The following is an 18345-nucleotide window of genomic DNA, read 5'->3' as shown; positions in this document are numbered from 1 at the left end:
CGTTTGTACTTCCGACTACGTCTACAAGGGACGGAGAACCGGTAATTCTAAAGAAGCATTGCAAACTAAAACATCCATCAACAATCTGCTGACCAACTGACGTGGATTATGGCAACAAAAGAATGGAAACTTACTTCATCTAATTGTCCCATTCATGTTCGCAACTGAGTGAAAACTAAGTGGGAGGAAGATCAGCGTGGGAAGAAACTCTGTGCAATGAGGAAACGGGTATTACGTTGAGGGAATGTTAATCGTGCAAAGAAGAGACATACACCGTTAAAGAAAACTGCGGGAAATGAGAGCGGACACTGAGACTTTAGAAAATGAGGCTCGATCACGTACGATACAAACTGAGAGAGGCACTTTAGATCTTCGTTTATTAGATCTTTGATAGTTAGTAACAGGATGGACAATTTCCGAACCAAGTCATTCTGAAAGAACAAATCAGACGCCCACTCGATCAGTAACAATGGCCTCATAATTTATTCTTCAAAAGAGGAGAGATGAAATACTAATGAGGCTGTCAGTTACTCCGAGGTCCAAAAAACATCGCTAATCACGCTTACAATAAAATGTTTCTTACCATTTCAGCGCACAGGCTGCAGCAGCCCCGTTCTGCACCAGCCTCTGTGGTCTTCCATCACTCACCTATTGCATCAGACAAGCATCTGATTTGTGCAGTGCCCGAAGTTTAGCTCACAATTTCACCATTGAATTTACTCCCGGTTACACACAGCTTTTATGTGATCATACTCACAGAAGAAATTATTCTTCATACTTTCTATAAGTTCCTAACGGAATCTGACACAACTTTATATGGTACCTCCCTTCATCGAGTTTCCTCATAAAATAATATATTTCATACAAAACAGTGTGTAAATAAACAAAACGTGGTAAGTTTGGTTCTCTACATTCCCTCCACAACCTTTTCCAGTTAAAAACTGCTTAGTTAAATTCTTTTTTCGATAATAATCCGTTTTCGGTTTCTTAAAAAATTACCGTTATGGTGTGGTGGAAAAACAAGAATTTAGAAATTTTTGCCATGCAGGAGGCGGCAGAATAGCATCCGCGGTTTCTTAAAAAATTACCGTTATGGTGTGGCGGAAAAACAAGAATTTAGAAATTTTTTCCATGCAGGAGGAGGCAGAATAGCATCCGCGCGTAATACAGCCGCCCAGTAGAAAAGACTGGACATGCTCAATTCTCCGCGTAATCAAAGATAACGAGTCGCGGAACACCTACAGTTTTAAACTTCCTGGCAGATTAAAACTGTGTGTCAGGCCGAGACCCGAACTCGGGACCTTTGCCTTTCGCTTGGGTAGCTCTGATGGTAGAGCACTTTCCCACGAAAGGCTAAGGTCCCGAGTTCGAGTCTCGGCCTGACACACAGTTTTAATCTTCCAGGGAGTTTCATATCAGTGCACACTCCGCTGCAAAGTGAAAATCTCATTCTGGTCACCTACAGTTTTCTTGCAGCCGCTACTGCAACATAGCCAAGTGACTGGCATCTACAAAATGATTGTGTATTGTGTAGAAGGATTGTAGAAGCACACTCAAAACGTGTATGAGGTCGTATTTCGGAGTTAAAAATAGCGACGCTGTAAATTGTAGCAGCAATAAGAAATATCCTCAAGACAGCAAAAAAATAATAAATAAATAAGTAAATAAATTAATAAATTAATAAAAATCTTTGTACGACAGATTACAATTCATTAACCGTATTAAATGATTTTCAGTGATACGATTATGACTCCGCTACCGTGAACCGTATATACTACAATGCACTATTATTTCAATATAATATGTGGATATTAACAGCAGACGGGTTATTACTTTAATTGAATTTCTTTTAGCATTGGAAAAGTCACCGCCGCGTTTAGTGACTGGGAAATATGGAGGTAACAGCATTAAAAATAGCAAGTTCTTCGTTCATATCTTCCCATTCTTTTACTACTACACGCCAACCGCTTGGAGCGCTAGCATCGCTCAGCTGTCACAACTTTTGACAGCTGAAGCGATGCTAAACCTCCAAACGCCTGGTGTATAGTAACTTAGCTCAAAAAGTTCAGTTTTCTTGCCCTATAGAGTTTAGTGGTTGTTCGTTGTACGTAACAGAGAAAGACATAAGAACCGTTCCGAAACTGGAGCTTTCTCATATGCGCTATGCGACTGAAACTTCATTGATCGCGTGATTCTGACCAGTATTTTGTGTTTATAAGAACACCACGCTGTTGCTAAACTTTACTTGTGTATTTCGCTGAAAATCTGTAATAAAACATGAACAAGTGTTTCTTGTGAGGCGTGAGTGAAGAAGCAGTACTCGATTTAGACGATGAAACATTTAAAAACAATTATTTAATGTTATTGTTCCAAAAAGATATAGACTTGCAGTATCACAATGTCTAACTAACCAAAGAGTCAGTTGAGTATTTAGGTTATCATAACACGCGTTAGAAGAAAGCAATTTTTCAGATATTAAGGAGTAAGTGCAACTCTGTCTAAATTTTTTATTGGTTATCATCCTAAGCGTGTTAAATATCCGAAGCTTACTGTTGTAACTATCTGTAGGTACAGGAACACTGTGTTAATTTCCATGAAGAAATATCAAATGCTTCGCCCAGCGATTTTGCAAGTATATTTTATTTATTTATTTATTTATGCGTTTATTTTACCTGGCAAGATTAGGGCCTTCAGGCCCTCTCTTACACCTAACCAGGCATACTCAGATTCAACAGATTTCAGTGTCTACAGAAAATTAGGACATATAACATGTTATACAGTATTAATGTTAAAGAAAAAAAATAGAGATTATAAAAGTAGTACAATGATAATTATAACAATCAAAAAATAATTATAACAATCAAGAATAATAAAAATAATAATAATAATAATAATGATAATAATAATAATAATAATGACTATGTATATGAAAGTAAACATATTTTTCTTTTATGAGTGTCAGTCCTATTGCTAGTTGGGAATTTACTCGTTATATTCTTGCAGCTTGTGAGTTATTCTCATCAAGCAGAGACATAAGACGATGGAATGGGGTGAAAGAGATATAGAAGAGGTAGATAGGTTAGAGGAAGAGAAATAGAATGGTAAAATTCGAAGCTATGATGGAGAGGAGAAAGAAAAAGATGAGGGGGGGCACAACAATGGTGGCTATACCGTCCCTAATATGTAAGTCTTAAGTTCCCTCTTGAATGTTGAGTGGTTTTGGATAAGACGCAGATCCCAGGGGAGCGCGTTCCATAGTCGTATGGCTGAGATGGAGAATGACACGGAGAAAGATTTTGTGTTATGTAAAGGTACAGCCAAGATGCTAGACGTATCCGATCTGGTATTGCGGTTGTGGAATGATGATAGGTGTTTAATGTGAGAAGATAAGTATTGGGGGCACCAGTGGCTAAGAAATCGATGAAGTAAGCACATCGTGTGGAGATCGCGTGCCTTATGTGGGCGTATCCAACCTAGCTGGGAGTATGAAGGACTGATATGATCATACAACCGTATGTTGCATACGTATCTAACACAAGCATTCATCACTAGCTCGAGGCATCTCGAATTTTCATTATTTGTGCCATGTTGAACTACATCACAGTAGTAAAGATTAGGCAAGACTAGTGTTTGGACTAATTTTTGTTTAACATGGGTTGGAAATATTTTTCTAAATTTTTGAATTGCATGTAGGGAGGAGAGCGATTTCCGGCAAGCTGTGACTGTTTGTTCTTCCCAGTTTAGGTGTTCATCCAAGATTATTCCAAGGTCTTTTACTGTTTTTTGGTATGGTATATCACCAGCGTTAATAGAGATTAATGTTATACTGAGGCACTTACTCAATAAACTTAAACTGTTATGTGAATTGAAGCACATCTGAAGCCGAGGATCATCAGAGATGTCTGTAGTCCAGTGGACATTCTGGTGCAATAAATAATGACATAGCAGAGCGAAGTGCTGATAAAATAAAGTCATTTTCTACGGACGTGGATGAGGTATTAAATATTTGCAATCACTGTAATTACTATACATTTTATCGGCTTTCTCTAAACTCAAATTCTGTGAACAAATTTTTATTTTATTTCGTCAAATTTTCACTATCTGATGGTTATTCAGCCATGTTACTGCGAATGTTGTTTTTACTGTTATTGTAATTACATCTATGTTAATATATGCAGTTTGATAAAGTATGAAACTAACATTCGAGGAACCGTCATTAACATCTGCTATGCCCGATTTGATTAACTAGATGCCTGATACAAAACCGGAGACTCTTCACTCAAAGTATCTAATGTATCGCCAACAGCACATAACTTTCGGAATCGACTCTAATTCAGGATTCGTCCACTGCAGTTCTTCCACCGAAGTCATCAACTTCCGACGAAAATACCATCTGCTTGTTTTGCAGCCACAAGCAAAAGACGAGTGGAAAACACCGTTATCATCGCATATTTCCTCAGTCAGAAAAATTGCTAAAATAAAAGTGACTGAGGAAAGTTTAAATGATTCTGAGCTAACTGCAGAACTCTAGAATCAAACTATTAGCCATCACAAGATACGTCTCACTGCTTATAGGCAAACAGAGAAACGTCATACCACGGAATGTAAACAATAAAGTCCAGGCCGTTTCTGCTAAATAATCTTCACGAAAGACAAGAACGTAGCACTGCCTTTATTAGCAGGAAGAACTAAAAGGTTCTTACCTTCCCTCAACAACCGTGATGGGCCTGTTTACTGGAGGCTTCTGCATATTGTAAACTACGGTGCGATTCTACAGACCGAACAAAGGAGAAGACTACGTCACTTATTAAGAAAAGCTCCATATTTCAGGATATCACTAGAAAACCTCATCTACGGGCGGCGGTATCAACACGATGTATGGTTTACCCAAAGCTCATAAGCCTGGAACTCCCCTTCGTCCGGTCGTCGGGACTTGGGCGTTCCCGCTTATAATTTAGTTAAATATCTTGAATGAGATTTTTCACTCTGCAGAACACGCGTTTGTTCGGACCTGAAAAATCTGCCGTCGCTGATGTGAAACTTCCTGGCAGATTAAAACTGTGTGCCGGACCGAGACTCGAACTCGGGACCTTTGCCTTTCGAGGGCAAGTGCTCTACCGACAGAGGTACCCAAGCAGGACTCACGCCCCGTCCTCACAGCTTTAATTGCGCCAGTATCTTAATATCTTGCTTCTGTCCTTAGCCGTTGTATCGGGAAATGTGATCGTCACATATTCAACGCTTGAAGTCTCTACGCCTTGGGACACCTTGTTAATTTAGATGTTGTTTCACTTTTTAATCAGGTAACTCTGGAGGAATCCTGTCTCTAACTGGTCAGCTCTTGGCTGATGAAACTGTTGAGCTGTGCCCCCATTTACTGACTTCGACATATTTTTTATTTAGTGATACATATTTTGAACAGACTGATGGTGCGGCTGACGGGAGCCTTCTTTCCCCCATTGTCTCCCATCTTTGCATGGAAGATTTTGATGGTACTGCACTCAGTAGTTCTTGCCTGAAACCCACACGGTTTCTTGAGATACGTGGATGACATTTTTATTGTTTGGCCACATGGAGTGGAAGGCTTTAATCAATTTTAGATGATATTAACTGCCTTCATTCATGCATCAGATATTCGATGGAAATGGAGAAAAGAGGGCAGATTACCTTTTTCGGATATTTTAGTAGACAAATAAGAAAATAGGACTTTGGGACACATTTTATTCATAGCGACCACTACTTCCGTGCTACCAGCTGTCATCCACCACATGAACGCGTGGCAATGTTACGTACGGTGGTCGAATTTTGATAAAATGACGCAGGAACTGGATTAGCTTGAGGGTTTTACAGACAGACTCGATACACTGATCATCAAACTGTTCGTGCATTCCAATTTGGACCACCTTGTGAACAAACTATGGATATTTATTATTCAGTTTTTTTAGTGTTTGTGGAGAGTATTTTTTCGAAAATTTCTAGAATACACAGAAAATGCGACATTAAAAGTGCCCTACTGTCTTTAGCCAAAACTAGAGCCTTTCTTGTATCTATTAAAGATGATCTGGGGTTGAGGAAGCCTAGAGCATATAAAATTCCCCGTGATTGTGTAAAGGCTTTATACCGAGCAGACTATTCGCATGGGTCATGAACAATGTGGGGAATATCATCACGTTTGCTCCAGCACGAAAAATCTGCCGTCGTTGACCATTGTCTCAATGAAGGGCATAATATGTAGCTTAAACAGAAGCTGATTATTACTGCTGCTTACCGTTATTGGGACTGCGCTTAAGGAATCCTTCGAAATATGATTATCCAATGACATTATTAATAGTGATAAAGGTTTTCTTTTAAGCACAATGTGGAATCCTATTTCATTAGACATAAAACAACAACGGTCTGGTATTCGACCAGCTGCACTTTAATCTGAGGTTCATTGCTTTTGTTACTTTCTACCGCCGCCTGCACTGCAACTCTTCGCTTCGCGGAGGGCAACCCTACTGCATCTTCCGCAGGAGCAGCGGTCCGTTCCCCCAGGATACAGAATCCGTGGCATCTGACCTTACCTCAGTTACAGCGTGACAGCGCTCCTGCAGTCTCACCTGAAGACGGCGCCGAGATGGTCTATGGAAATATCGTGTCGTTAGGACGACGAAATCCGGCTGCTTACCCGTGAAGAGCATCAACATTTATTACGCTGGGAAAGTCTATGTAGTCAAGGACAACAACATAAATCACCTAAGGAGAGCCTTGTAGATATTATTAACAGAGAAGTAACTGAAAAGGACAAAGTTATGTACTTTGCACAGTTATTCTGTAGGTACACAGCTCTAATACTTCAGTTCAGTGATGCTAAAATATGAGTATACGCCGAAGAAATATCAAAGTATCGCCCTGATCTCTTGGAAAAAAATGAAGAGAAAAGTATTGGTGACCGTTCGATAATAAAAGCATCTGCTGGACTACGCAGTTAAAAAATAATATTTTACAAGACAGATATCGACGTGTTTCTAACGACAAATAACGTCAAGTATTTGGAAAGAAAAGCAGATAATACACTCGAAGGTGTAGCTTTTCATTTAAGAAATTGCATAAAAACTATGGATTGGACATGGCTAGTTCTAACGAAACTGCAAAGTGATGTCACTGTTCACCGATATTATTTCATTGAGAAGCTGAAGAAACTGAAACTTGCGCCAAACGACATCCTGGTCAGCTTTGATGTTGTTTCGTTATTTACGAAAGTGCCACTCAGTGACGCTCTGGAGCACATCGGTTCCATTTTCCCGCAAGACATCAAAAAGCTCTTCCATGCATGTCTCACCACGAGCTATTTCACGTGGAATAGCGATTTCTACGAACAGCTGGAAGGTGTCGCCATGGGTAGTCCTCACAGTCCAGTGGTGGCCAACTTCTTCATGGAACAATTCGAAGCACAGGCACTGGACTCTGCGACTTGCAAACCTAAGGTGTGATACAGGTACGTCGATGATACTTTCGTGGTGTGGAGCCATGGTGAAGAACAGCTCGGTGAATTCTTGAGACACTTGAACAGCCTCCATGCCAACATAACATTTACCATGGAAGTAGAAAAGGACAAGAAACTGCCATTTCTAGATGTGCTGGTCACAAGGGACAGCGAAAACCTGGGACACAGCGTGTATCGGAAACCGACACACACGGACCGATACCTGCACAACCTGTCAAACCACCACCCGAGCCAGAAAAGAGGCATGATTAGTAGGCTCGTAACGAGAGCAGGACGAATATGTGAGCCGCAACACCTCAAACGAGAAATGCAACACCTGGAAACTGTCCTGAGGAGCAATGGGTACTCCACAAATTACATTAGAAGTGTAACAGAGCCAAACACTCGGTGAAGTAAGGAACCAGAAAAAGAAGTGTCGGATACGGCCTTTCTGCCATACATTCCCAGAGTGACGGACAGAATCGGCCGTATATTGCGCAAACACGGCGTAAAGACAAGCTGCACATTCAGAATTATGATCAAAATGTTCCGCGCGGTATCGATTGCTAGGGCTTTCTTCTCCTTAAAAAGTGAGGTCAAGTTGACGATGTTTCTTTATTAGCTAGATTGTCGGAGTTTTCAAATAACAAAAAATATCTACAGCTTCCTGATTTTATGGTCCATGACCGTGAATTCTTTATTTCAAAGGAGGAAATATAAAACTGCATCGAATGGAATAAACACATGTGAAAGAAACAGGTTGACTTAAAAGTCCGGAATGGCTAAGCAGAAATGGCTAGAGGACAAATTAAAGGCTGCAGAAGCATGGATATCAATGGAAAAAATAGGTACCGCCTATAGGAAAAGAAAAGAGAAGCACTTCTATGAATGCCAAGAGCACCGCTGGCAAGCCACCGTAATCAAGGACTGGAAACCTGAAAACTGGAGGGAATATATATAAGAGAAATAAAGCTGAAGGCAATATTATAGAAAGGGGCAGGCGGCAAATGAAGATAGGGTGGGAGATATGAAACGCCAGAAGAATTAGTCAAAGCGCTGAAACACCTGCGTCGGAACAATGTCTTAGATTAGATAGCGTTACCTCAGAATTGTTCAGTTATTTTGGAGAACCAGCGACGCCGAAACTATTCCATCTGGTGTGTATGACATACCAGACGGGTGAACTATTCTGAGACTTCCAGAAAACCTAGTAATTCCAGTCCAAAGTAGGCAGGTGCTGAGAGATATGAATATCACCGAGTAGTCGGTATAACACGAGTAAATCATGGTTGTGAGTTATTCACCCTAATTATTTACAGAAGAATGGAAAAACTGGCAGAAGCCCACCTCAGGGAGATCAGTTTGGCAATGCGCTTCCTACCACATGCTCATTTTAAGAACTGTTGAGTCAGCTTCTATTTCCGGATTCAGATAGCGATTCAAGAATAAGAGAGGAAATACGAAATAGTAAATGGCGTAAAAACATGAAATGCATCAGGTTTTGTACCAGTATCCGTTGCCTCGAGAGATTCACGCTCCCGCCGGGAAATTTAATACTACCTCGTCGATGGCAGCTGATAGGAAGATAAAATTGAATTTCGTCAAGTTAGCTCCCTGGGCGTAACTTCGTTAAGGTTCCAGAGTCAGTTCACGGAATGAAGCGGGCGGAACTAAATCCATCAGCCCTCAGAGCAATAGTGGACTGCAGTATTGCTTGCGATTATCGATAGGAGAGCGGCTGCTTCATGCTCCGTCCTCTGTTCGAAAAGTTTCCGTTATTAAAACGTAAACTCGACCACACTTCCATCTCAGTCAAGAAATGATTGATCGTATGACAGTTGTTCGTGATTATCGATATAGCGAAGTGGGAGGCTCATATATTTATCATCAGCAGCTGTATTTTGTGCACTGCTGGATGAAGACTATTAGTTTCTTCATACATTACATATCCACGTTTGTACTACCTATTTCCTTAAATGCTTCACATGTATTTCATCATGTAGGCTTCTAGTAAACCTTCAAAGAATGGCCTAACCCTTTTTCCTATTTATTTGCGCTTGTATGCCCATCGGAGATCCAGTTCTGTTTTAGCAAGTTCTTACCACTAATAGTTTCCGTCATGATTTTCTGTCTTACCCCCACTCTTCAATCATAGCATTATTATTATTACCGTCCGTTGGATAACTCTCGTTGCTGGGGCGCGTCCACAGTTCAGTATACTGATTATGTGTATTTTTGATTTTAGAGAAATTTATTTTCAATCCTACAACCATACTTGATCTATTCAGTTCTTCTGAGACAAAGTGGACAAAACAGTGTTTTAAAATGTCACACTTATTAAAGTATTTAGGGACGTTACGGCATGGTCTAATGAATTTCCTGCCGAAACCGAACGTTTAGTCCCCATCTGCGGAGACATCTTCAAGGTGGGTTGTTGCTTAAATGAACGTCCGATTCACATATTGCTCCGCTAATGGCTGCAGAAAAATATCGTTTGTGGGCCATGACGTCACGTTTTCGGAACCGGAATGTAGTTGGTCCCTTTCGGTTGCTGTCGTCGGCTATTGCTTTCATCCCACGGTGAAAAACTGACACAAATTTTAAGAGAATAATTTGGTTCAACCACATTTAAAATGTTAATCAGATTAAAATCTGATCGCATTAGCACAGATGCATTTCGAAAGTACTTCCGTAACAAGGCAGTTTTAATGTGATTAGATTTTAATGTGATTAAATTTTAATGTGATTAAAATTAGAAAGGAGGTTACGCGGAATTATTCTATAAAATTAGTGAAGTACAACTGCGTGCTAGCTTCCATCGACTTACAGATTAAACCAGACACTGATGCGTATCTTCAGCACCGTAATCCAGTTAGCATTCAGTTTGACACTCTTCTCCTACTGATTAAAATTACAGTGGAATTGATTAAGCCCTCTTCTATGACTAGATTCGTGATTTCCTGTCAGAAAGGTCGCAGTTCTGAGTAACTGACGGAGAGTGATCGAGAAATGCAGGAGTGATGTCTGACGTTCCCGAAGGAAGTACTATCAGGCTCCTGCTGTTCGTGATGTACATGAATGATTTAGCAGACAATCTGAGCAGCCATCGTGGATTACCTGCAGATAATGTGAGGCTACTGGGCGTCCAGTCCCCAGCTCCTGGTCTAGCGGCTAGCGTTCCTGCCTCTGGATCACGGGGCTCCGGGTTCGATTCCCGGACGGGTTGGGGACTTTATCTGTTTGTGTTGTCCTCATCATTTCATCATCATCATTCGTGACAGTGGCTAGATTGCGTAGCGGGACTTTGAATTTCGCCGCGCTACACTCGTTCTATGACCGAAAATTTTGAACGAACGACAAAACGGATGACAGAATTAAATAACACCACTCAACAGCTCAGCCAGCGATTTGAGACATTGTCCGACCGAGTCACTAAACAGGAAGAAACTTTGGTTACATTCACACATGAAACAATAAACAATATCACCCGATGTGAGAATCAGTTAACTCAAATAGTTAACGTGCAGCAGGAAGTGAACACCCGTGTGGAAGAGTCAGCTCAGGCCCACACTTCAGCTAGCTCCACCCAAGAAAAGCTGACTGAAGAAGTGGGAAATATTACCCAACAACTCACAATGGTAGTTCTTGAACAAACCCACCTCAAGAAAAGATAGAAAAATTAGAAGACCGAGCGGACCTCGCGTCACTAAACACCGACATCAACATGGCCGAGTAAATTGTGTGACGACTATCTGGACAAAAAACTTGAAACAATTACACAGGACATACTTTCAAGAGCAAAGACACATGTTAAAGACGAGACAAAAGACATAGAAGACGAAGTGACAAAATTACGAAACAATGTTGTGCCGTGTTTGGCGATTGGTGCAAATGCATCGTCAGGAAACGACAAAACAGCTAAAACCATGGCTAATGACACAGACAGAACACCTATTGTGGAATCACCTATTTCCAATCAAAATTACAATGTGCCGCTTTCTTTTCCACCAAACGAGCAATATTACGGTACGACACCTAGAGTGGAAGTGACACAAACCACGTCAATACAGTTATGCCAACCGCCATGGCCGATGACACGTTTGTAAGGTATGGGTATTTCCAGACATTTTCCAGTGAGGACAAGCACAAAGTCCACCCTATTGTGTTTATTCGATCATTTGAGGGTGTTTTTCCACGTAGTTGGTCAGAAGTCGATAAAATCAGATACGTCACCAATCTCATGAGAGGAGAGCAACTAAGTGGGGTGCCGCTATGAAGCGGCAGTGCCTTACGTTTGAAAAGTTCGAACAATCCTTCTTGGACGAATTCTGGTCCGAGAATGAGCAACAGAGTCTAAGGAGAGAAGTGTGCAGCCCCGAGGCCTATGACCCTAAACAAGAGACATTAAGACAATACTTTGAGAGGTACCTAGACAAGACACTGCACTGGTCCAAACCAGCCGACTTGCCAGCGATAATTGACACTTTAAAGAGCCACCTACCCTCTCCATACCGAGACAGATTAATAGGAGTACCGGAGAATGACATTAAGACTTTTTTAAACTTCTTAGATCAAATGGACGTAGTTTACAGAGGCGATTCACGCCATTCAAATTTTACTCATATTAGTAACCAAAATCAGCACCCACCCCAAAGGATCCGTAGTGACGGTGGTTGGTGGAACCATCCCTCCACGCCGCGACGCAGTACGATGCCTGCGTGCGAAACATACTCAAATGGAAACGTGTATGACGGTAGGAACAACCGCACAAATTCGTGGAATAATAATAACGACAATAATTATCACCCATATCAAAACGGTGACTATATGCAAAATGAAAATCACAAACAGTACAACAACAAACGCAATGGGAGACGTGAGAATAACCGGTACAACCCGGGCTACTTTGAAAGGAACATGCCATATAACAGACATAATTACCACCAAAACAATAACAATCCCAGCAATCACAGACAGAATATGTGGAACACACAAAATTCACGCATGACAAATCATAACCCTCCACGGAATCCGCCGCCGTTCCCCGGTACAGTTATGCACTTCCCGCCACGAAGTAGCAATAACAATTGCGGCGCGCCATCAGCTGACGCGTGGGCGCCAACCGGCCGGAATGTAAACATAGTGGAGCTGGTCAATGAACCCGGCCAAACACAGCAGACGACGGAAAACAGTCGACGACCGAGCTAAGCGCTCGTGCTTCGGTCGTGAGGTGTTGCAAGAGCGCAACGGCTGAGACGGTTTGTTTCCTCAGGTACGACGACAAAATGACAGCAGAACAGGAATTAACAAACCTATCAGGCTGATGACCTTGTTATTTTGCGTTCACATCCCAAGTCTGTAAACTTTCAGATATGAATTAAATGACATGAAGAAAATTAAGTATGGCATTACAAGCCTGGTCAACCACTAGCCAACATAGGGAATCAAAAGAAAGAAATAATTAATAAATGAAGGAAAGCCCGTGCTTTAAGTATTAAGTATGATATCCCTTGGCACGCCCAAACCTGATTTAAAAAAAATAATACCCCAATAAAAGAAAGCCAATGGGACTTAGTATAATTTTTTAGTGTAAATATTTCACATGCAGATTCTTGTAAATTTATATGTAATTGTATGTGTTAAAACTTTGGATATTGTCAACATATTTTGAAATGTGACCACGAAATGTAAGCTTTCATAATGAACCATGTAAACATGCTGGGACACAGTGAACTTTGTTAAAATGTAAATATTGCAAAATGTGTTGCAAACTGTGCACGTTATAAACGACGAATTTTGTGTTGTTTGTGAAACTTATGGTGCATAAACCAAATAACTGTTCGTAAACAGATATAAACTGTAATTTACTTCGACGGTAATGAGGATTTTCACACTGCAAATGAACGTTAGTTGGCAAGTGTAAACAACGTGGTGAAACACCTACCTTTGCGAACATCGACGCCGTTGTTCCTGGCCGGCCTTCAGATGCTTGGAGACAATAAACTCAGCACCTGTCGTAGGCGATGTGGAGACTAAAAACTACATCGACCATATATGCCCCGGGGACAATAGTCATGAAAACGCACAAGGACCTGGAGTGTTGTGTCGTAACAGAAGACGTGGACATTGCTTCAGATCACGCACACGCTCAATCTTATGGTATCACCGGACTTAACACGTCATATATGCTGGAATAACAACTTGTAATGAACACTATGTGAAAGTGAATACTATGCAAGATTGTCATAACACAGCGATTTTGAAACTGCCGCACGCGAAATTCAGTGATGCTATTGTGCATGCGCAAAGACTACGTGCTGCCAGAGATGCATTGGGAAACCAAAGCTGAAAGCACACAACATTAACTGCGCTGGCGAGCAGCTTGTTCAAACAAACTCTATGTAAATATATATTAATTGTGTAAAAAGGATCAAAACTGTAACAATTGTATGTAGTATATAGATTTAGAAAGTAAGTATTGACAAAGATAATCCCCTATGAATGCACGTGGCCTATCCTATGAAAATATGTATAATTGACATTTAGGTATATCTATTCTATTGCTTGCTAGCCTGCCACGCTAAATGTTTTAGCGTGACAGTCGAGGGGGCGATGTAGCGGGACTTTGAATTTCGCCGCGCTACACTCGTTCCCTCAGATAAAAAATATCCCTTCGCAGCGGTAGAGACAATACTAAAACTGTAACTCTTTTTTTGTTTTCTATCCGTTTCTTGATTGTCTCTTGATAGCTGAAGCTTAAGGCAGACGTGATCTGATGAAGACGTAAAAAAAAACTTATTAGCTAGTCTTGATCTGATTTTGATGTGTAGACATATTGTGGAAGTTGTTAAGAAATTCGGAGGATGGAAGTAGCAAAGTAAATTAAATTGCATACAGTATCAAGATGATTTTAATTGGTATAAATTAGAAATTCCTGGACAATGAAACTTATCGCAAGATTTCGGAGCAGACTTTTCACGCAGAAATGAAGGATATTTGTGAAGACCTGTACGCCGCACGAAAGAAGACAAGTTAACCTTGCGAGGTGCCGGGGCTAGCAGTGTATTTAACACTAAATTCTAGAATCTACATATGTAAATGATGCTCTATGCCCCCCCTATTCTAACTCCGACTTTTGCTGTTGCACAAGGATTAAAAAATATACGCGAACTGACTTTAATCAACCCTGCAAGTGGAGTAGAAAAGAGTTTGGCACCTGCAATAATTTAATTTGATAAATAAGTTAAATAAAGGAAGGTTTCATAAACGTAGTGAGAAATGATGGGTTGCTCTACCGATTAACAGAATGAAAGTTCTGTCCAAAATAACAATATGATTTATTAAGACTAAACACAAAATAATAAACAAAAAACCATGAATTCTAATTTATAATACATCAAATTGGCTCAAATTGGATACACAAACAAACGCTGTGAAGGTGAAGTTGTCCCTAAACTAGATTGTGAGGTTTATGACGAAGTGGGAGCCAATTCCTTGCCACTCAGATCTTAAGAGAGACGCACAGGTAATCCAACATTAATTGCTGCTACTCAAGACAGAACAAAGTTAGGAAAAGACGAACAGGCGCGCTCTGCTGATCTCTGATTATCACCTAGAAAATCCCTATCTGCCGGTGCTGCGGACATACATTACCAAACTGTCTTCTTAACTGCCAGAACACGATCTGGCGTACCGGAGGCGATGGCTGGTTGCTTCGACGTCCTCGACCGAAAGGCGAGAGCCGACTACCAGAGCACCCGTACAGGCCGAACACCGAACATTCCCGCCCCCACCACAGTGGCCGTGGTTAAACGTTCCAATCAGCAACTCGAAAACCGGCGGAAAATTCCACTCCATTGCCGGAGCACTACCATTCCACCAATGGAGATTCTTGGCGCCAATTTCTGCGCCGATTTTGCTACGTCACGGAACTATGCCCTGAGCAAGCCAATCACAGTTACTATTTTGCAGGAAGCGCGGGAATTTTCCCGCCACAACTGCCTGGGTACACAAGTCATTCCCACGCCACGCTGGTAGCCCGGCAGAAAGTGTTTTCGCTAAGTTTCTGCGAAGTAACGGAACCTCTAGCCCAGCCGCTACTCCAGGCCCCGGCGGGCGTGTCTCTTGACAATGTCGGCGTCTGCAAAGCATTCACTCGACTTCCTCACACCCGTCGGCTTAACCCTCTCCAGCTCAGGAGAGCCCGCCTGTCACCAGACCACCTGGGTGACGAGAGACGCTGCGTGGGAAGTCCGCGTGTGAAGGAATAGCAACTTTGCACCGCATGCAATTAGAGAGGAGAATCGTAAGATAGAAATATGAGAGGGGGCTCATGCCACCTCTCAACCTGGTAAAGGATGAACTCTTATCTACGCCATTTCCCTCTGTCAGTTACATTTTGTTATTCTTTGTTCTGTTTCAATAATTTTTATAGTGGAAATTTGTTTAACTTTTGCTCAAAAACGCCACAAGGACCACCCCAACAATAGCTTTTCCGAACCACGAAGTCCGATAGTTTTTCTGTAATACGAAGTCCGATTTGCTTTTCATTCTTTCCCTTTTTCATGGTCATTAACGATTTAAAAAAAAAAAAAAAAAGGAAACCCTTTTCACTCATGATTTCTTCCACATTTTCAACCTTTTCTTCTCTTCTTATTTTTCTTTTTTATTAACCACTACAATTGCATTGTGTAAAAATTGGTCTGTGTAAAAATTAGGACTTTCTATGGGCGCTGATGAACGCGTATTTGAGCACCCCACAAACCAAACCCAATCATCACCGTCCAGTAAAGTCATCATCAGATCAAAACGAATCACAATATAATTCAGACAGAGTATCTCTATGGTGAGAACAGTGGCAGTTAACTGTAAAAAACGAAAAATGTGAAGTCATCCACAACAGCACTACGAATCAGTTAAATTTGTGTTACACGATAAACCACACAAATCTATTGGCTTTCAGTTCAGGTAAATACCTAGGAGTTACAATTACGAACAGCTTCAACTGGCTCGATAACATAGGTAATGTTGCCGGGAAGACAAACCAAAGACTGCGTTTTATTGGAGAACACTTGAAAAATGCAACAGGTCTGGCATGTAGTAGACTGCCTAAACTGCGCTTGCCCGTCCTGTGGCAGAGCACTCCTGTGCAGTATGGCATCCTTAGCGGATGGCATTGACGGAGAGTGTCACCAACATGATGCCTGAGTTCGGGTGGCAATCACTAAAATAAAGATGTCCTTCGTTGCGGCGAGAACTTTTCGTGAAGTTTTAATCTCCAACATTCCTCCCCGAATGCGAAAATATTTTGTTGACGTCACCTGCTTATGAAGAAATGAACATTGTAATAAAATAAGAAAACTCAGAGCTCTCGTGGAACGGCTGAAGTATTCGTTTTTCCAGGGCGCTCTCCGAGAGTGGAATGGTAGAAGATAGCGTGAAAGTCGTTGGTGAACCCTCTGCCAGGCAGTTGAGTGTGAATTGCAGCGTAGCCCTGTGGATGTTGATGTAGATGAAGGGTAGTCATTCTTAGTAACAGCTCGTGGCTTCCAGAGTCGAACCCATCTAGGTCTGACATGATGGTCTGCTGCTGAGTGTAATGCGCTGTGACTGCGGATTACATGTTATAAAATGTGAGGACAGCGAAATACGATTATGGTGCAAAATTGATGTAAATCCAGTTGGAGTCTTAAGAATGAAAGAATACATATTCACGTCGAGAAATTTCCGGAGAAGTATTGCAAATACTCGTCGTTACACTTTAATTCTAAGAAAATAGCGATGAAAGTGACATGAAACTTACGAGAATGGTTAAAAATGAAAGACGAACTGTTCTAAGAATCGCAGATGTTTTATCACATCTGTCAAAAAGTAAAAAAAAAAACTCTTAATTAATACATGGAATCCACAAACTATTTAGCACAGCGTTTCAGGTGAATGAAATACAAAGACGAAGTGCAGTGGATAACAACCACTTGACATTCACCAAATTTCGGGAAGATGCAGCGAAGAGCGTTAAGGAATTATGCTGACTGATATTGAAGTCCCTTGTATGATCTAACAAAGGAGTATACCAAAATCAGGTTGGCTCTACTTATCGTATGAACAACATAGAGTGAAGAAAAATATTTTTGGAACTCTAGGTTTCCGGCAAAAAAGGTGCTGGCAGACCGGCACGTGGCTGACAGGTTAGAAAATGACACTACAGTCGAACGAACTGAAGAGAAAGGAGTCGTAAAAGCATTATCAAAAGAAGGTAGAGATTAACAGCTTATGTAAACAGTTCAAGAAGAATGATCCTGGTACTGGATAGGGCAATAAACTGTAGGTGTAGGTCAAAAACAGATGTAGTGCGACTGACAGCCGGGTAGAAGCGCCATAATTTAAAGCCGGTATGAGGCAAGTTCTTTTATTAGCCAGGCTTTGCTTCGCAATTGCTAAACATGTATGGGAGTCTCCTTCTTCCCCCGTCCGTCTTCCATTCCCTCTCTCCTTGCCCCTCTCTTCTTCCTGCACCTCTGTCTGCCCATTACCTCCTCTATCCTCTATCTACCCTTCACCTCCTCTACATTCTCTCTGTCCATTACCTCCTCTACTCTCGGGCTCCCCATCACCTTCTCTGCACTCTCTCTGTCCATCTCCTCCTTGCCCCTATTTGTGCCCATTCCTGTCCCATTCCCGTCCGCCACCTCTTCACCTGTCTCTCTGATGTTCGGCCTTGTTTATTGATGTTGGCAATCATTCCTTGATTGGTAATTGAAGTCGCTTAAAATGAAGGCGTATATCGGTGAGATCTTTGGTATACACGCTACGAGAGACTTGCACTGATGACAAACTGCCAATTTGCTTCTGTCTCGGGTTCTTCGGCCGACGTTCGTCTG

This window comes from Schistocerca americana, chromosome 4, assembly GCF_021461395.2.
Source record: "Schistocerca americana isolate TAMUIC-IGC-003095 chromosome 4, iqSchAmer2.1, whole genome shotgun sequence".
Taxonomy (NCBI): domain Eukaryota; kingdom Metazoa; phylum Arthropoda; class Insecta; order Orthoptera; family Acrididae; genus Schistocerca; species Schistocerca americana.
The sequence above is the reverse complement of the archived record's forward strand: the minus strand, read 5'-3'. Positions refer to the sequence as shown.